Source organism: Bos indicus, chromosome 8 (genome assembly GCF_029378745.1).
Source record: "Bos indicus isolate NIAB-ARS_2022 breed Sahiwal x Tharparkar chromosome 8, NIAB-ARS_B.indTharparkar_mat_pri_1.0, whole genome shotgun sequence".
Taxonomy (NCBI): domain Eukaryota; kingdom Metazoa; phylum Chordata; class Mammalia; order Artiodactyla; family Bovidae; genus Bos; species Bos indicus.
In genome coordinates, this window is record NC_091767.1 from 91018536 (window position 1) to 91038935 (window position 20400).

The 20400-nt window shown below is 39.3% G+C and overlaps 1 pseudogene; it reads right to left on the reverse strand.

The window, feature by feature from the left end:
* Positions 1 to 2381: 2381 nt before the first annotated feature.
* LOC139184421 (bile acid-CoA:amino acid N-acyltransferase-like) lies at positions 2382 to 14080 on the reverse strand (annotated as a pseudogene).
* Between the last annotated feature and the right edge of the window lie 6320 nt (positions 14081 to 20400).

Here is a 20400-nt window from a genome sequence, read left to right on the forward strand (position 1 = left end):
AAGAGATACTCCACACCCAAAGTAAGAGAAACCCAAGTAAGACGGTAGGTGTTGCAAGAGGGCATCAGAGGGCAAACACACTGAAACCATACTCACAGAAAACTAGTCAATCTAATCACACTAGGACCACAGCCTTGTCTAACTCAATGAAACTAAGCCATGCCTGTTGGGCAACCCAAGACGGGCGGGTCATGGTGGAGAGATCTGACAGAATGTGGTCCACTGGAGAAGGGAATGGCAAACCACTTCAATATTCGTGCCTTGAGAACCCCATAAACAGTATGAAAATATATGTATATACATGTATGTATATACATATATGTATATACATATGAAAGTGCAAGTCAGTCAGTCATGTCTGACTCTTTTCGACCACATGGACTATACAGTCTATGGAATTCTCCAGGCCAGAATCCTGGAGTGGGGAGCCATTCTCTTTTCCTCAGGAACTTCCCAACCCAGGGATTGAACCCAGGTCTCCTGCATTGCAGGTGGACTCTTTACCAACTGAGCCACCAGGGAAGCCCTTTATATACATATATACACACACACACACATATGTATATAGAAGTTGTTTGGACTGAAAATATCTACCATAATATAGACAAGATACAATATACTAAGTATCAATAAAAATCCAGGATGTATTAAAAAAATTACTAGGAAAAATGTAATACCCCGGATAGAGCAACTAGCTTTTAAAAAGAGATAATTTCTGTCCTAATTAAACTACTATAGGAAAGAAGGAAAACTTCTGAATTCTTTTTATGAAACAAGTACAAAATTGACATAATACCTGATCCCCCAAAAGAATCCACAAAAAAATGTTTGATCTTATTTAATGTTAGAATTGGGGTTAGATCTTAGTTCCTCACCAGGGATCAAACCTGCATCTCCTGCAGTAAAAGCATAGAGTCTTAACCACAGGACCACCAGGAAATTCCTAGAGAAGTACTCTGACTGGCCAGGTCGAGAAATGTGAAAACTTCTATGAGTGACAGAGGAAGGAGGCTAAAAACCCCACTCATACTGAATGGAATATTTTCACTCTAAACAGAAGGTATCAAAAGTAAAGAAAATAAAGAAGTTAGGCAGATAAAACTGAAGTGGCCTCATGTTACTTCTATTATTCTATATTGGCTCCCCATCATACCTACAAAATGATTCAGAATACTTTCCTACTGATTCATCTTCACCTTGATTATCCATCATGTAAAAATTATATGAAATCTGAATTTCAGTGTTCATAAATAAAATTTAATTGGAACACGAATACAATCATTCATTACATCCTAAGGCTGCTTTTGTGCTATAACAGTAGGACTGAATAATAGTGACAGAGACCTTATGGACTACACAGTCAAAAATATTTACTATCTAGTCCTTTGCTAGAAAGAGTCTTATTGTTGTTCAGTTACTAAGTCATGTCCAGCTCTTTGCAACCCCATGAACTGCAGCATGCCAGGCTTCCCTGTCCTTTTCACTATCTCCTGGAATCTGCTTAAACTCATGTTCATTGATTCAGTGATGCCATCCAATCATGTCATCCTCTGTTGCCCCCTTCTCTGCTGGCCCCCAATCTGGAAGCACATAACCTACACCATCATAACTATCAAAACTACTTTCCTAAACTGAAATTCTGTGAATCTTAGATTGCTTCTCTTGAAAAATGCTGTATATGTTTAGACACATAAAAATATTTTCTTTAGTTAGCTTTTGTTGAATTATTGATTGTAGGCTGATTCAATGTTACCTCCGTAACTGCTTCCATATTGTCTTAATATATTTTTTACTCAGGTCTAGTTTTCCAAACGGAGAAGGCAATGGCACCCCACTCCAACACTCTTGCCTGGAAAATCCCATGGATGGAGGAGCCTGGTGGGCCGCAGTCCATGGGGTCGCTAAGAGTCGGACAAGACTCATCGACTTCACTTTCACTTTTCACTTTCATGCATTGGAGAAGGAAATGGCAACCCACTCCAGTGTTCTTGCCTGGAGAATCCCAGGGACGGGGGAGCCTCGTGTGCTGCCGTCTATGGGGTCGCACAGACTTGGACACGACTGAAGCGACTTGGCAGCAGCAGCAGCAGTTTTCCAAACCAATGAAGTAACCATGAGCATAGTTTTTTCTTTCTTTTTTAAAATACTTATTTATTTGGCGGCTCTGGGGCTTAGTTCCAGCATGTAGGATCTTCAGTCTTTGCTGTGGCATGTATGCTCTGTCTACTTGCAGCATGCTAACTCTTAGTTGCAGCATGTGGGATCTAGTTCCCTCACCAGGGAATGAATGCAGGCACCTTGCATTGGGAGCATGGAGTCTTAGTCACTGGACCACCAGTGAAGTCCCGTGAGCATATTTTCAAATATGAGAAAACTAAGCATATTTTAAAATGTATTTTATTTAAGTATAGTTGATTTACAATGTTGTGTTAAAAAGCACATTAATTTGGGTTTTAAGAAATCCATTTGTCGGCACCTGGTTCTATTGTTCCATGAAAATCAAGTGAAGGTCTGGTAAAGCATCCTATTCCTTCTCTATTTCTAGGAATATTTGCTCTTCTCAGAGATGATGGGTCACAACTGGAATAAGGTGTTTCCTGAGAAACTTCTGGATTTCCTTCCAAGAATGTTCATGTCCAGCTGTGTGTGGGAAAAGGAATCTCCTCCTCAGTGCATGGAGAAGTGGAGATTAGAGATCCTGGAGGCACAGCACGGGAGTTGGGGCCGGGGGGGAGGCTGTATCAGGTGACCCACTCCAAAGTAAGACAGCAGAGTGTAGTTGTTCCTCCCACGTCTCCTCAGATGTTCTGTGCTTGCTCTGCATATGCTTTCCCTACTGACATTCTTATCTTCTTCTCCCACAATGAAGAGAAAATGTCCCTGGGTCTTTTCAATGGAGAGAAAAGAAGTCTCACTGGCTTCAGCTCTAGTTTCCTCAAATATGTGCTATAACCTTACTAACCCTAAGGCACTGATGGATAGTAGAGGAGGAGAGAATGGCAAGGGCTGATTTATCTGATCATGATATATCTGTGGAATGTCAAGAATAAAGTTGGGCTCATTAATAAGCACGGTGGCTGTGACTTCTTTTAGGTGAATAGCCATGGAGAGGCCAATCTCTGCTCCTTTCATATGGAGACTACCCCAATGCCTGGCCCAAGGACCTGTAAAAAAATTAATACAGAAACCTCAAGTAAATATTAATACAACCTGGAGACCAGTGGAAGGAGCTCTCATTTCTGCAACAGTGGCAAAGCCCAACAGGTAGAAAGGCTCCTCTTCTTTCCAGCAAGGACTCAGTCAATGAAAAGTCTTGGGTTCTTTGCTCACTGTAAGCCCTCCCATCTTCCTTTTCCCCTCCAGGAAATCCTTCCCCTGCTGTGCAGGGACTTGCATGTGGTTCACCATGGTTCTAGACCTCAACTTGCAATTTCTGCTGATCCTGAATAACCTCATCTTTGCTGGAAAAGCATCTGGCATTCTATTTGTTTTAGGTCAACATTTGGTGGCCCATACAAGAACCAGAGAGCTTCCCTGGTGGCTCAGTGGTAAAGAATCTGCCTGCAATGCAAGAGACCTAGGTTCCATCTCTGGGTCAGAAAGATCCCCTGGAGAAGGAAATGGCAATCTGGGAAATCCCATGGACAGAGGAGCCTGGCAGGCTACAGTCCATAGGGACACGACTTAGTGACTAATCCACCACCACAAGGACCAGAGGAAACCCCCAAAGACTCTCGGGCTAATGAGCAAAGAGGTGAGGTATCCACAGTTGAGCCCTTTATTGCTCATTCCTTTTCTCACTGACCCTGTACATCTTTCTCCTGATTCTAGCCTTTGTAGTCTGTGGACTAAGAATGCTGTCTGCCACATCAGTAGAAAAAGGATGTGGTGGCCATTAAGCCATTAGCCACTATAGCCCCTCCTCCAAAAGAGAACCCTGAGGGAACTCAGGATGGAAACAAACAGGATGCTGGTCCTAGACGGTTGATGTGTATATCAAAGGAATGATTTCAGTGAACCCAGATTCTTGTATCTTCCTATATGTAGAAAAGTACAAATTCATTAATTTGAGATGACTGGTTTTCTTTAATAAATAGTAATCTTTTGATCAGTAAAACCTGGCTTGCAAAAACCTGGTTTTTGTTGAAAAACTCTTACATATCCTGGCTTCTCCCTTACCTCTAGAGAGCAGTTCCTCAGAGCTATCTGAGAAGCTGCCCCCTCGGCTTAAAGGTCCTCAGTTTGTCCACCAAATAAAACATAATTCTCAACTTTCAGGTTGTGTTTTTCTTTTTTCAGTTGACCTCTCTTTGTACCCAAAGCTCTTCAGGTTGTATTAGGGATCTGTTTTTAGGTTTCACTCTTTCTGGTTAAAGCTTTGTTCTGTATGCAAATACTCTTGGCAGTTCAATCTTATTCTGAGATCAGACTGCTTCAGCTGAAATTGGCTGAGAAGCTGTCAGCCCAGTTCCTTCAGGTACAGGGGTTGTTTCACTCAAACTGAGTCAGTTCACTGAAACTCAGCCATCAGCCTGTACCTTTGGAATGGGCGCGGTTTCATAGGAACTAGCTGGGAAGCCTTCGGCCTGGCTCCTCCAGGACCAAGCTGTTCCCTCAGGACTGGCGGGTATTAGGCCTGCAGACAGTTTGAGCTGCAAGCTGTTAAAACTGAACTGTTTAAGATATAAATTGTTGAAGCTGTTGGAAAATTATTCTTTTATTCTAGAGAAAAAGTCTCTGAGAAATTGTATCCTAGTTATCTATATTTCTTGAGGGCACCCCGCCCCCCCCCCCCCCCCCACACACACACTGAGATTCTAGTCAATTTTATGTTTAAAATCTTTATTTTTCCTCATGCTAATGGACTGACCTAACCAAAGGCAATTCAGAATATCAATGGCCATTATGGGTAATTTTTGAAATTCCTAAGAAGGGAGTCTTTTATCAAAGCTAGTCCTTTTAAAACTAAGCCTTCTGAGGATGCAGAGCCTTCATTTATATTTCCTGAACTAAAGCTGAACTGTGAGCCATAGTCAAAGATTTTCCCAAAATAACCAAAGATCCTCACAAATTTTGTGAAAAATTTAACATCGTTATTCAAACTTATCAATCTTGTTTTTATAACTTACACCTGCTAGTTTCATATGCTTGTCAGTAAAGGACAAGCCCAGGATTAGATGAAAACCCCCAAATGGGAAAATCCTGAAATTTCCCTCTGATGGAGACAATTTGCAAACATTGAGGCATGGGGAAGTAATTTTGGCTTATACACAGCAGCCTGAACTTTGTGTGAATTAAAATAGCTTGTTATACACATACAGCACATCTGCTTTAACCATCAAGGTAAAGAATGTCTGTTTTGAAGATAAGGGGAAAAACTCTCTTCTTAGGACATCCATATTAACACTCCCTGGAAGATGTTTCCCTTCCCAGACACCAGGTCTTACTGTCTCACTCTATATATACTAAATCTGTCTATTTTGGAAACTTGAAGGAATATACCCCTGTCATGTTTGATGTATGTTCTTTGTTCTGACAAAATATGTAGCTATGCTAAAAACCATTTTTCAATCAGTTTCTCAGAATAATCTGAGAGGTTGTCTCCTGGGTTATAGTCTTCAGTTTGGCTCAAAAAACTCTTTTCTATTCCTATTACAAGTAGTTTATTGATTATTTCCATCAACACCTAAGATTACAACACAGAGACCAACCTACTAACTTATATGATCAAGTTTGGGCAATTGCTAGGTGACTTTTTTAAAGCCTATTGATTGGAACAAAATTCAGACTTTTAACATGAAAACCTGATGAATCTGCTCATGACTATTACAATCAACTTCAGATTATTTTAAAAGAAAATTCTGATCTTTTAAAGGTTGATTCCACCCAGATAGCTTTTAACTTTATGTTTACTAATGGACTAAACCAGAACATTTCCTTTCTAGTAAAAAGAACCAATATGGAATGGGAAACTAGAATTTTCCACTCCAGAGTTTAGTTAATCTGGCAAACTCTCTCTCTCTCACACTCTAAACGAGTCACAAAAATGAAAGACCACTGAAATTCTTAAACTCCAGCAAATGATAGTCCCTAAATGAAAACCAAAACCCTCCTAGTTCTAAACACCTTCTGCCCTCTAGCCAGTCTTTCTAATGTTCTCCCAGTTCTCAATAATAGGGTTTGGGGGGGACTCCAGGGGCTCTTTCCCACCTTCCCTCTTAATAGAATGGGAGAAACATTTCCTCAGCTTGGGGATGGGTCTCTTCCTGTTCTAAGTAACACCAGAACCACAATCTCGGTGCTCAGCACCACTACTATAAAGTAGCCCCTGCCTCGGAGTACTAAAACAATTCAAATTTGGGATCTCTAGTGAACCCCAAAGAGCTTCCTGTCTCTGAACCTATTCCCTTTAGTTTAGGCCCTTTGAGAGATACATATCCTTTTCTCCTTAGCTCCTCTGCCCTTATCCATTTATTAGGTCCAGACTTCTTAGATAAGCATCATGCCAGAATTTCTTTATCCCGAAATGGGAAAATAATTCTAGCATTTGACAGTAGTCATCAAAGTAACCAATCACATAAATTAAATGACCCTTTGACATCTTTTCATTGCTTCAGCTCTGAGTCCTAGAGCTGATTCTCAGAACACTGATTATTTGTTCTATTGAATTAGCTATGACTTTCCTATGGACAAAAATCTGTAACTGACCCTGGCAAAATTTACAGCACACCTCCCATCATGACTCAGATAGGTCCCTCAAAACCTCTTTCTGGCATTAATCAATACCTTTTAAGTAAAGAAGCCCTTAATGGAAGACTGCAAGTCTCAAGACCTCATTATCCCTTGTACTAGTCTTTCTAATATTTCTACTTGACCTGTGAGAAAACCTAGGACCCAGGATGGATGTTCACCCAGAATCTCCAGGTAATAAACAACACATCCCTCGATGCCTTGTTGTTCCTAACTCTTATATGTTACTAATATCCACTGTCACTAGAAGTAAACTCTTTACCATAATTGATTTATGCAGTGCATTCTCTAGTACTCCAGTTGATGAAACCAGCCATTAAATTTTGCCTTTATTTGGAAAGAAAAAGAATTCACCTGGACACTAATGTCTCAGGTTTCACTGAGAGTCCTTATTTCTCAATTCCTGAAGGCTGGTCTGGATGACAGAGTGTGTGGATGATTTGCTTCTTTGCTCTTCTTCTCAAGCCTCCTCAGAGAAAGGCAGCATACACTTGCTAAAGTATTAGCTTCAAAGGGATATAAAGCCACCAAAATTTCAAAGGAAAATTGCAGTTTGTTCAAACTCAGGTTGATATTTAGGGCATCTGATATTAGAACAGGGACTACACCTAGATCCAGATAGACTTTATAGTGTCCAGAGTTTCCCCAAACCCAAAACTAAACACCACTGTGACATTTTCTTGCAATAGTTGGTTATGCTGAAATTAGATTTCAAATTTCCCTCTTATGGCCAAATCTCTTTGTGTTTTATTCAAGAATAACAACCCCAGCCCAATTTAAGAGGAAAAACCAGACGACATGGCTTCTAAGGCCTTAAAAGAGAGCTTGATGAACTCACCTTTCTTGGGGCATTCCAATGATCAGATTTCCTTTTACCTTTTTTGAAAAGGAAGGAGATGCCCTTGGGGTACTCACCCCAAAACACAAGGACCACCACTGACCCATAGGGTATTCTAGCCAGCAGCTGGATCCTGTGACAGGAACACCAAACTTGCCTTAGAGTGATTAAGTTCAGTTCAGTCACTCAGTTGTGTCCGACTCTTTGCAACCCCATGAGCTGTAGCACTCTAGGCTTCCCTGTCCATCACCAACTCCTGGAGTTTACACAAACTCACATCCATTGAGTTGCTGATGCCGCCAACCATCTCATTCTCTGTCGTCACCTCCTCCTCCCGCTTTCAATCCTTCTCAGCATCAGGGTCTTTTCAAATGAGTCAGTTCTTCACACAGGTGGCCAAAGTTGGAGTTTCAGCTTCAGCATCAGTCCTTCCAATGAATATTCAGGACTGATTTCCTTTAGGATGGACTGGTTGGATCTCTCTGCTGTCCAAGGGACTCTCAAGAGTCTTCTCCAACACTGTAATTCAAAAGCATCAATTCTTCAGCACTCGGCCTTCTTTATAGTACAACTCTAACATCCATACTGGAGAAGGCAATGGCACCCCACTCCAGCAGTCTTGCCTGGAAAATCCCATGGACAGAGGAGCCTGGTGGGCTGCTAAGAGTTGGACAAGACTCAGTGACTTCACTTTCACTTTTCACTTTCATGCATTGGAGAAGGAAATGGCAACCCACTCCAGTGTTCTTGCCTGGAGAATCCCAGGGACGGGGGAGCCTGGTGGGCTGCCATCTACGGGGTCTCACAGAGTCGGACACGACTGAAGCAACTTAGCAGCAGCAGCAGCATAAATTCTATGCTAAAATAATGCACATAGGCAAGCCTGCCAACCCAGAAGGCAGAATCAGACATAACTATTCGTAAAATAAATAACTAATAAGAACCTGTTGCATAGCATAGGGAATACTACTCAATACTACATAGTGGCCTAAATTGGAAAAGAATCTGAAAAAAAAAAAAAAAAGTGCATATATGTATATGCATAACTGATTCACTTTACTATATTTTCTGAAACTAACACAACACTGTAAATTAACTATACTCCAATAAAAATTAAGAAAAAAAAGATTCTCAGAAGAAATGGGCTATAAGTTGAGTATTTATGTAAAAAAAAAAATTAGAGCAAACAAGAAGAAATGGCATTCTATGCTAAGTATAGTAGACATTGTTAGCTGCCTAGACAGGGGCCAGTCTCCAGTTTTAAAGCTAACATGGCCTTGTTTTTTCAGGGCATAGCAATGTATCTAGTCTCAAAAGATAAATTCTGATGGATGTGAATCCATTCACCTTTGCTACATCGTTTTCAAGCCTCTCCTGGAAAGACAGTAAATTTTACCTATGATCTTGGCTTTTTCCCCCGACATAAAATAGAATAGAATCATGAGGAGAAAGCCAAGTTTCCTGACCATTTTTTCCTGCTTATAATGCTGGCATGTTGATTTAATGCCTGAAATGCAACAGCCATCTTGTGATCTTGAGGAGAAAGCCAGGAAATTACAGAAATGTCAGTCCAGTCTCCTTGTTCAGAAACTCCTATGAGTCTCCAAACTAAAGCTGGAAACACCTATCTCCAGGTCTGTTACATGAGAAAATAAAATGCCTTATGTTGATGCTGCTTAAGCCACCCTCAGTGACTTTTCTGAAAACACAGCCAAAGCATTCCTAGTCAATTCACCATGGGAAGAACACCTGCTAAAACTCAGAAGCAGTGCATTCAGGGGACCACAGTAGTTCTTTATTACTTGAGTTTAAAGTACAAAACAGGAAGTAGTAAAATAAGGCTGAAAAGGAAAATAGCAACTTGACAGGGAATGGCTTGGAAGAACATGCTAATAAACAGCTTTGATTCTCTTCCTTACACAGAGAAGAATCAGGAGAAATTTTAAAGAGAAGCGTAAGATAAGGCATAAGTAGTAAAGAATCCATTTGCAATGCAGGAGGCCCCAGGTTGATTCCTGGGGTGGGAAGATCCCCTGGAGAAGGAATACGCTACCCACTCCAGTATTCTTGGGCTTCTCTGGTGGCTCAGGTGGTAAAGAATCTGCCTGCAAGGTAAGAGACGTGGGTTCGATCCCTGGGTTGGGAAGATCCACTGGAGGAGCGCATGGCAACTCACTCCAGTATTATTGCCTGGAGAATCCCCATGGTCAGAGAAGTCTGGAGGGCTACAGTCCAAGGGTTGCAAAGAGTCAGACATGACTGAGCAACTAACCATACACACACATATATATAAGTCAGATTATGAAAAACTTTATTAAAAATGCTAGGAATCCTGACCTTTATCCTATAGTAAGTTGAGAGACTGTTAAGCAAATGAGTAAAATAATTGTGCTCTAGAAAAACCTAGTCTTATAACTCTGACTTGCAAAAATGGAGGCAGAAAAGTCAAGCCTACTGCAATGGTACAGGTAAGAAAGAAGGTACCTTTTTTAATTACTGGTGGTGATAAAAAGGAAACGTGTCCATGAGTTATTTATGAGGGTAGAATATACAACTCCTAGTTACCAACTTGGTATGGGAGAGCAAAAAAAAAAAAAAAAGGGAAGAAGGAGTTAAAGATCTTTTTTTTAAAAAAAAAAGTGCAAAATAAAGCCTTCATTCTGCTTGAGCACTGACCCCATGCAAGGATAGATTCAGGGAGTCACATCTCTTCTAAAGTCATATTGATTCCCTAGATTTTCTTAGAAAAAAAATTTTATTAAGTAATGTTTGGGTTTTTTCTTATTATTTAGAAAAATATGAATGAATATACCACTTGTATCTAGTTGACAGAAATGTCAGACGTTCTTACAGCAAAGGAAAAAATGAAACAAATTGAGTGAGTCATGTGTACTCTCCATTTTCTATCCTGCATAGTTAGAGAAGTAGCTTGAACTTCCACCCTCACCCCTAATTTGGTTTAAAAGAACCTTTCAAGTTCTGAAATTCTATGTCAATATAAAATATACTGAGTCACAGGTATGGCAGGAGAGATGAGAATTCAGAATGGATTTGGCCATGGAAAATAAAGTAAAGCCAGTGTATCATGGATGAGCAACAACAACAAAAAGACTCAGATATATATGCAGGCTTTTTTAAAATTTATTTCTGGCCTTTGACAGAACATTAACTCTTATTACAACTTCTGCCACCAAATTTTGGATCAGGGAATTTAGAGGCCTTTGGAAGACACTTCAAATCAACAAAGGGAGAAAAAAGACTTCCAAGGAATTGAAATATCTGAGGTCTAGCCTTCTGAGGAACAGACAGTGTGAAGCAAGTTTAATAAAAAGTACTTAGAGCTTAGGAAAGAAATCTGGTTTCCAGGCCTGGCTTAGTCACTAACTAGCTATCTATCAGGGAATGCTTAACAGGAGGATTCCTACGTGCTGTTTCTCACAAGTCCTTTGTGTCTTTTTAAGCGGAACAGCACGTTGCTCCCAGGAACTGAGGTCATTGTGTGAGACAGGCTTGAATCTCCTTTAATAAACATTCTCTTTATGACAAAACTGTTTAGTCTTGATCCCCTTTCTTGAGATATGGATTGTCTCCTGACCTTGTGACCATTATTAATCCCTTGTTCCCTTGGTGACAGTTGCTGTACATTTGGTTTTCTGATTGTGGAAAGAAACTTCTTGTACCACAGCCTTCATATACTCACAGAGAAATCATTAAAGCACCTTTGCTCCATCAGAGCTTGGGTTCTGGTGTCTTTCTTTCTTTCTTTCTCTCTCTCTCTTCTCGGCTGATTCTTTGGAGTGCAGAGACCCATCCTGCTCACTCTCCTGCTCGGGCTTCTAAGACTCTTGAGAAGGCACCCTGTGCCTTCACCCCACCTCGAGAGGGTTCCCCGTGCCTTCGTGAGAGACGCAAGTGCTGTGTCAAGGGCTTTATTGTTTCTCTGCATAAACTAGAAAGTATCAGCCTCTCTCTCTCTTTCACTTTCTTATCATTGCCTCTGGACCGCCAGGTCCTGGTCCATTAAAGGACCCCAACAGCTATCTATGTAAATTGGTGGAAACAATGATAGAAAAGTCACCAGTACCTACAAGCAGACCCAAGTTAAAAGAGTGAGAAGCAGAATTGCATAACCTCTTAAATTCTTATTTAAGCCAAAAAGAGGACTAGCACAATGATAACAATGCCTATTTGATAATTCAAGAACAATTCCATTATATTCATCAAAAATACCTATTTAAAAAGTCAACACATCAGTAGATTGTCAGCAATTGTTGTTCATCTTACAATGTCAACTCTGACCATATTTTGATGATCCTTATATGAAAAAGGATGTAATACAGAGTCTTAATTCATAGATTAATTCTTATTAAGAAAAATATATTAATAATAAATAAGGGCTAAAATGAGTCAACTCTCTTACAGCAAGCAGCAAAGCACATTGTAAAATTTTAAGAAGTTACGTGGGTTAGAAAGTACTACAGCATTATGTTTAAGATGTGTCAAGTAACTAAAAATTCAGACCCTCTATTCAAATAAATACAGATTTTCTACCTGGTTAAGTATGGTGATTTAATAATTATCAGAGAATGTGATAATAATAATAATTCATCAGATTTATTGAGTGTTTAGTGTTGTCAGTTACTCTAATAAGACTTGGCTTTTAGTATTCCCTTTAATTCTCACAATAACCTTGTGAAGTAGTGCCATTACAATATTTTTTAACAGATGATGAAACTGAGGATTAGAAACTTGGCAACTTGCCCAAATTCCCACAACCAGATGGTATGGAGCCAGAAGTGAAAGCCATTTATGTCTGAATCCAAAGCCAATGCCTCTGATTCCATGAAGGACACAGACTAACTACGTATTTCATATTTCTGAGCTGAAGACATAGGATGCAAAATAAATTATGTGAATAGAATTTCAAGTTCACTGAGGGTAAATCATACTTAGAAGTTAAAAGAAGTCATAGAATATCATGGTTATTGAAAACTAGGGACCAAAACTGACTAAAAAGACAAAATTTACCTTAGTATGTCTCAGGACAAAGTTGACAGCTTCCTCAAAATATTCCAAATCTACTTTCTCCACTCTGAAAGGCAGGTCTTCATAGTTATAATAGGCCAAGGCCACGGCACCAAAGCCATGACTGGCCAGGAGACTGGCCTGGATTTCAGTCAATCCACCAATACCACCAAACCAATCAATTACGCCTGGGAGATAACCGTCTTCTGGGAAGAAAACAAAAACAAACCCCACAGAACTGAGTATGAAGGGAAGCTGAGAAAAACAGAATACTGATAACACAAAGGAGAAATGCACCACAAATTTTAGAGTTAGGTATAAATTTCCAATAGAATCTCCACATTTTCAGCCTTGTATCTGGGGCAGAATTAAAGCTGATTGAATATATAATGAAGCATAATATTCAGAAGTTTCATTGGAAACCATGTTCATTGACAATGTTCAGTCTCTAGAATCAGGGCCCTGAGGACTCATAATGAGTCATTTCTATAGTGTTGGAGTAAAGAAAGCCATAGAAATTAGGCCATGGCTTCTTAACCTATAAAGAGATACACAAATAGGCATCAGGAAATCAGTGAAGGTCCTGAAATTATGTGCAAGACTATGTATGTTTATATGTACATTTTATGGATGAGCATGCCCACAGATTTAATTGGGTTCTCAAAGAAGCATATGGCTTTAAAAAGAAAAAAATGTATTGAAATGATTATCTTATCTAAAATCCTGACCTAACATTGCTCTGTTATACTCATCTGACTATACAGTGATGACATTTTACACCAAAATGGGGATGGTCAGGGTATCATTCTATACTTACTGTGTAGGCAGCTTGCTTCCAAAATACAGTAGAGCCCACATATTGAAAATACTTTATTATGCCCTTATTGGGGATATTCTATTATGGCATAAGTGATTTTAGCTAAGAAAGCCTGACCCTATCCATATCTGAGAAGAGGGACTTGGTTTAAAGGAGTATTGGGAATTTTCAAAACAAAATATTGCTATATTTTCTCACCTAGAGAAAAGAAGAAATAAAGTGATATTGAATATATCTTGGTTTAAAAATACTATTTGAATACGTGAATAGGAATGTTTTTGCATCTTCTAATTGACAGTACTTAAGAATGCTGAGCATCTTATTCTGGAAAAATGTTGTTGAGAACTTCTTTGAGACTTGACTCTTTTGGCCCTACACAACACAACCCTTTTTTGTACCCCAACAAAATAAGCACCCAAATCAGGAGACCCAGCACACACAAGTCTAAGAGGGTTTATACCTCTTAGCACAACCTAAACCAGCACATAATCCCAAGGTGAAAGCCCTGCACAAATATTCAGATTCTTAACTGAATATTAGAGGCAAGGAAGTTTGTGTCACTTACTTCTTGATCCCTATACACAATAAAGTTATGCTAAATACTGAGTATAAAAAATTTCAAATTTACCCAAAAGAAGTGCATGGATCATGGTGAATTTGCAAAGGAAAGCTTTTTTCCCTTCTGTGCCACCTAAAACTCCATGTTGTCAGAAACTACCTCTAACACTTAGGGTCTCCTTGTCTCAGTTCTAGAAGGTGACTATTAGAAAAAAAAAATAATAGAGGAAATACATCCTGATTCCACATCAAAGCTACCTTACACACACCTTAAACCTGGACCTACTGAGGGCTATTTCTAGGAAATTAACTTTGCTTCATCCAGCCCCATAATAAACTCTGAAGAATGTAGCAACAGATGTTTTGAACCACTTATTAATATGTTGAGATTACTATGAGAAATTATGATAAATTCTATAGCCATTAGGAAGCATGTTATATTAGCTGCTGGTTTATGGAATATCCTATAAATATGCAATATTTATGCAACTAAAGGGTATAGAGTTCCTTTGCATCCTCTGTGTTTTTTACAATATTTCAATTCATTATATCATCAGTTTACTGTGGCAGTCAAGTAATGACCTATGCCTAAATTAAAATTCAGACATGACAGAACTCCCAAAAAAACCTGGGACACAGTTCCATAACAGGATGAGGGTCTTCAGATAGCCAGGTTTCACTGTGAATGAATTTCACATAAATCCAAAGCTATGGAAATTTCAAAATGCAGGCACTCTAATAAACTACTGCCATATCCTTAGGCTCCAAAATTGCTGAGATAAAGCCTGAGTTGGACTAAAGCTATCACCACATTCTTGTTCTGTTCGAAAGTTAACTCTGATTCTAAATCAGGAAAGGAATACTCTCTATATATCCATTTTTAAGACAAACTTCTAGGAGGAGAAGGGATTCAAAAGAGGGAGGAAAAAAGATGACAATAACCATGGTAATTCTATTCACCTAGAGGGAGAAAGCAGGCTCCCTGAAGGCAGCCTTCTTTGACTAGGATCCAGTGATAACAGGTGCTACATACCACCTCTACAAAATCAGACTGACATTTGGAGTACTGATGGCAACATGGGTTACCATTATGTCTGAATCATAAAGTTTTAATTGGACCTGCAAAAGGCTATTCATCACATCTCTTTTCAACAGTCTAATTAATATCTTCTCAGGTTTCAGGGACCAAAGGAGACCCATGGAGTAGACCCCTACATAATAACCTCCAAGAAAAGGTGCTTGCTCACCAACTTCATTGGCCCTATAGTTGGCTTGAGAATGAAACAAGTTCCCCTTTTCATCTTCCAGTGATTCTCAAAGAAGCTATATCTGAAATGGAGTCAGGCCTGTATCTTGGCTATGTTCTGGCTCATCAATAAGAGCACTTGCTTGGGTAGCTGTCAGCTGAACCACTGTTACAGTGTGGCATCTTGGATGATTCTTCAGTAATGCCTTCAGGAAACCTCAATACAGAAAGAAATATGGGAGAATGAAACAAGGCAGTGATAGTGTTAATGAAAAATAAACTGAACCAGGAATCAGGCTGCTTGGGATTCAGCCCTAACTCTTCTGTTAGTTAGCATATATCCTGATGTAATCTTCTAATTCAAGATCCCTAGGAGTGTTCAACAAATCTCTAGAAACTATAAAGCAAGGTGGTAAGTTTCATAAAAATAATGAACCAAGGTTGAGGAAGCAGCAGTCAAAATATGCATGAATGATATTAACACATCTAAGGAAGACATCACAATCTTCCACCTAGAGCCCTTGAAAAGTCAAGGGCAATGGAGAATAGGAGGGGTGAGAGGTGGGGATGAAAACAGGGAGAACTGATGAACATCTTTCTGTAAGAACAGATGACTTCACTGCTAATCCCCTCTCTGAGTCCTGCAAACAGAATGCTTTGGCATCGAAAACTTTACCTCAAACGAACATGAAAAAGGATCTTTTCAAAAGAATGAGAATAAAGTGCAGAGGGAGAACAAGGAGACTGATATATATTGCTCCCTAGAAAAAAAATTACTTCATAGTTAGGATTTACAAAGAGTCGGACATGACTGAGCGACTGAACTGAACTGAAGCAAAACTAGAAACTGTCAAGCCCTTCAGGTGGACAGAAGTGCTTTTTGTTTTTTTTTGTTTCTTTAAACTCATTAGATTGCCAAGAATGCAAAGAATCTAAATGAATTAAACTCTAGCAAGTGACAAGCTCCTCTTAGAAGATATTTTCACTCCTACACAATGACTTTCAGTCACGGCAGAGCAACAACAACAAAAAAAACCCATAGGGGAAAAATAGAGAAATCCACAGAAAATTTAATGTACTTTTAATGTATGTGCATGGGCTGGCTTGATAGATTAGAATTCTGAGAAACTCCAGCGACAGAGTAAGTCTCGCTCCAACTGCCAACCCTTTCTATAGGACTTGACAATGTGCTCAGGGACAATACATCAGAGTCAGAGCACGGACTTGGCTGAGAGAAATCCCCCTGGGACTTTGCAGGCCTTTATATAAAGCAAGGCAGCTGCCTTCCAAAAGATGGAGGCAGAGCAGCAAAATAGAGAGATATCCCCTGGATTAGAAAGCCAGGAGCAGAATGACAGAGAAAAGACATTTCCTTAGTTACCCTCCTTCCACAAGGATTGTAAATCAGAGATATATATTCCACAGTTAGAAAAGCTAGCAACATGACAATAACATACAAAAAAAAAAATCTCCAGAAGCTCACTGATGTTGAAACCCTAGGCTTTTCTAATAAGAAGGGCCTAATCCCCCAAATATTAGAAGCCAGTGGTGTGCTGAATCAGATAAAGCCCCAACAAAGCCCTTACCCAGCTCAACTACACATCAGATTGATCCAGTCCCTAATTCTAACATTTTGACAGGAGAATGCTCTTTTCTTGAGGCAAATATTACTTATTTTAGCTATTGCTTTTATTTTATACAAAATATCCAGAATACAAAAAAAAAAAAAAAAATATATATATATATATAGGCACAAAAGAAGAAGGAAAATTGACCCTTGATCATGAGAGGAAACATTCATTAGGAGGAGATACAGAAATATTCCAAAGGTTGGAATAATTAGATAGGAAATTATTTTCTTGGTAGAGATGGAGAAAGATCTTTTGTTTTTTAAATTGGAGTATAATTGGCATGCTGCAGTATATCAGGTCTCAAAGAGTCAGACACAACTTAGCAACTAAACTACAACATAATTGCTTTACAATATTATGTTAATTTCTGCTGTACAACATGAATCAGCTATAAGTATACATATATCCCCGCCCTCTTAAGCCTCCCTGTATCCCATCTCACCCCTCTAGGTCGTCAGAGATCACTGAGCTGAGCTCCCTGTCTATCCAGCAGCTGCCCATCAACTACATATTTTACATATAGAAGTGTATGTATCAGCTTCCTCGGTGGCTCAAGGTAACTTAATGACTAAACAAGAACAACAACAAACAAGTGTATATATCAGGCAGGAACTTTGATATAATAGAATGCTATTCAGCAATTTTTTTAAAAAAAAGATTGTATTATTGATATATGTAATGTATATGAATTACAATGGAACGATATGAATTTTTAAAAGCCAATCCTAAATGGTTACATACTGTATGATTTCATTTATATGACATTCTTGAGATGACAGAATTATGGAGAACGGGTTAGTGGTTGCCTAGGTTCAGGGGCTGGGATTGGGGGAGATGGCTGTAATGGGTACTAGGAGGGACTACTGTGGTGGTGCAAATATTCTATATCTTGATTGTGTCAATGTCAATATCCATGTTGTGATATTGTTCCACAATTTTACAAGATTTTATCACAGGGAAACTGGGTAAAGGGTCATATGTTCACTCTATATTTCTTACAACTGATAGAAATCTACCATTGTCTCAAAGAAAGAGGCTAATTTTAAAAATAACTATGCTAAAAATGCTAAAGGATCTACTGGGAAGGCAGACAAAACACATGAAGAAATTGAGAATTTCATCTGGGCACAGAAGCTATAAACAAAAAATAGCCCAACAGTAAAGTCAGAAATAAAAATAAAATATCAGAAATGAAGAATTCACTAGACTTAATAGAAGATGGGAAACAGTTGAGTAAAGGAGCATAAACTTAAGGACACTTCCATTGAAAACACCCAAGCTGGACTTCCCTGGTGATCCAGTGGTTGGGGGTCCATCTTTCAGGGCAGGGAATGCAGGTGTAATCCCTGGTCAGGGAACCAAGATTCCACATACTGCAGGGCAACTAAGCCTGAGCACCTCAGTGAAAGATCCTGAATGATGCAGCGAAGATCCCTTGTGCCACAACTAAGGCCCAAGACAGCCAAATACATAATTTTTTTTTTTTTTAAAAGAGAACGAACCCAAACTAAACTCCCAAAAGATAAAAGGGTATAAAAGAACAGTGCACTTGAGATGTGTAGGACAATAGCAAATGCTCTAATATATGTGTAGCTGGTTCCTTAGAAAGAGGAGGGAGAGAGGCACAGAAGAAATGTTTAAAAAAAATTATGACTGAAATTTTGCCCAAATCATTGAAAAACACCATGCCACAATTTCAAGAATCTCAGCAAACTACAAAGAAAACAATCCCAAGAAAACCACAACTCTCGCATTAGAGTCAAACTGATAATAATAAAATATAAAGAGCAAATCTTAAAAGCAACCAGAGGAAAATGGAAACATGACTTATAGGAGAACAAACAATGCAAATAACATTTGACTTCCCATCACAAACAGCAGAAACCAAAAGACAATAAAATGAATCTCTAAAATGTTTAAAGGAAAAAAAAAATTAAATTCTTTAACAAAAATACACTTCAAAAATGAAGGCAAAATAAAGACATTTTCAGGAAAAAAACAAAAACAGAAACCTGAGGCATATGTCTGCAGTGAGTGAGTGAAGTCGCTCAGTCGTGTCCGACTCTTTGCGACCCCATGGACTGTAGCCTACCAGCCTCCCCTGTCCATGGGATTTTCCAGACAAGAAAATTGGAGTGGGTTGCCATTTCCTTCTCCAGGAATGTCTGCAGTAGACCAGCACTAAAAGAAATGCTGAAATGTTAAAGGGAAATGATACTAGCTGGACAACCGGATCTGTGGGAAAGGATGGAGAATACAAAAAATGAAAATTATAAAAGCCCTTTAAAAACTCTTTACTATGTTTGCATACACATGTGTGTATTTAAATATAATTAAGACTGTTTAACAAAAATAATAAAAATGCATTGTGGAACCTGTGAATACATAGAAATAACATGTGACAGAAAGATGGGAATGGAATATAGAATTATATTGTTGACAGATTCAGTCAGTTCAGTTCAGTCGCTCAGTCGTGTCCAACTCTTTGTGACCCCATGAATTGCAGCACGCCAGGCCTCCCTGTCCATCACCAATTCCCAGAATTCACTCAGACTCACGTCCATTGAGTCGGTGATGCCATCCAGCCATCTCATCCTCTGTCGGCCCCTTCTCCTCCTGCCCCCAGAGTCTTTTCCAATGAGTCAACTCTTCACATGAGGTGGCCAGAGCACTGGAGTTTCAGCTTTAGCATCATTCCTTCCAAAGAACACCCAGGACTGATCTCCTTTACAGTGAACTGGTTGGATCTTCTTGCAGTTCAAGGGACTCTCGAGTCTTCTCCAACACCACAGTTCAAAAGCATCAATTCTTCAGTGCTCAGCTTTCTTCACAGTCCAACTCTCACATCTATACATGACTACTGGAAAAACCATAGCCTTGACTAGACGTACCTTTGTTGGCAAAGTAATGTCTCTGCTTTTGAATATGCTATCTAGGTTGGTCATAACTTTCCTTCCAAGGAGTAAGCATATTTTAATTTCATGGCTGCAATCACCATCTGCCGTGATTTTGGAGCCCCCAAAAATAAAGTCTGACACTGTTTCTACTGTTTCCCCATCTCTTTCCCATGAAGTGATGGGACCAGATGCCATATTGAAAGATTATTGTATTACTATTTTTCAAGTAATAAAAGATTATTTGTAAGCAAACTAAAATAACCTAAAGTTACTGGCAGAAGGTCAGCTGAGCTGGAGGAAACAGAGCTGAGCTGCCAGTTGTCAGAGTGGCTGATTAAAGTGACAAGCCAAAAACCAGAATTACCCCTTTGATCACTTACCATGATGGGAGAAACTTCCTGAGACAAGACAGGGATCAAGGAGGGCTGTTGGATCCGCCAGATGTGGAAGTGATCTCAAAGCTGAGGGAACCCCAAAGGATTCAGCAATTTGGAATCAGAAGAGAACAGGGGAAAGGGCTACAAGTAAAAAAAGAACTGAATTCCTTCCTCCATGCATAAAGAGGCCTCAGTAGAGATGCCCGAAGACATTAGACCTTGAACAAAGGCCTGAGAGAAAGATTTTAAAATGATGACTCC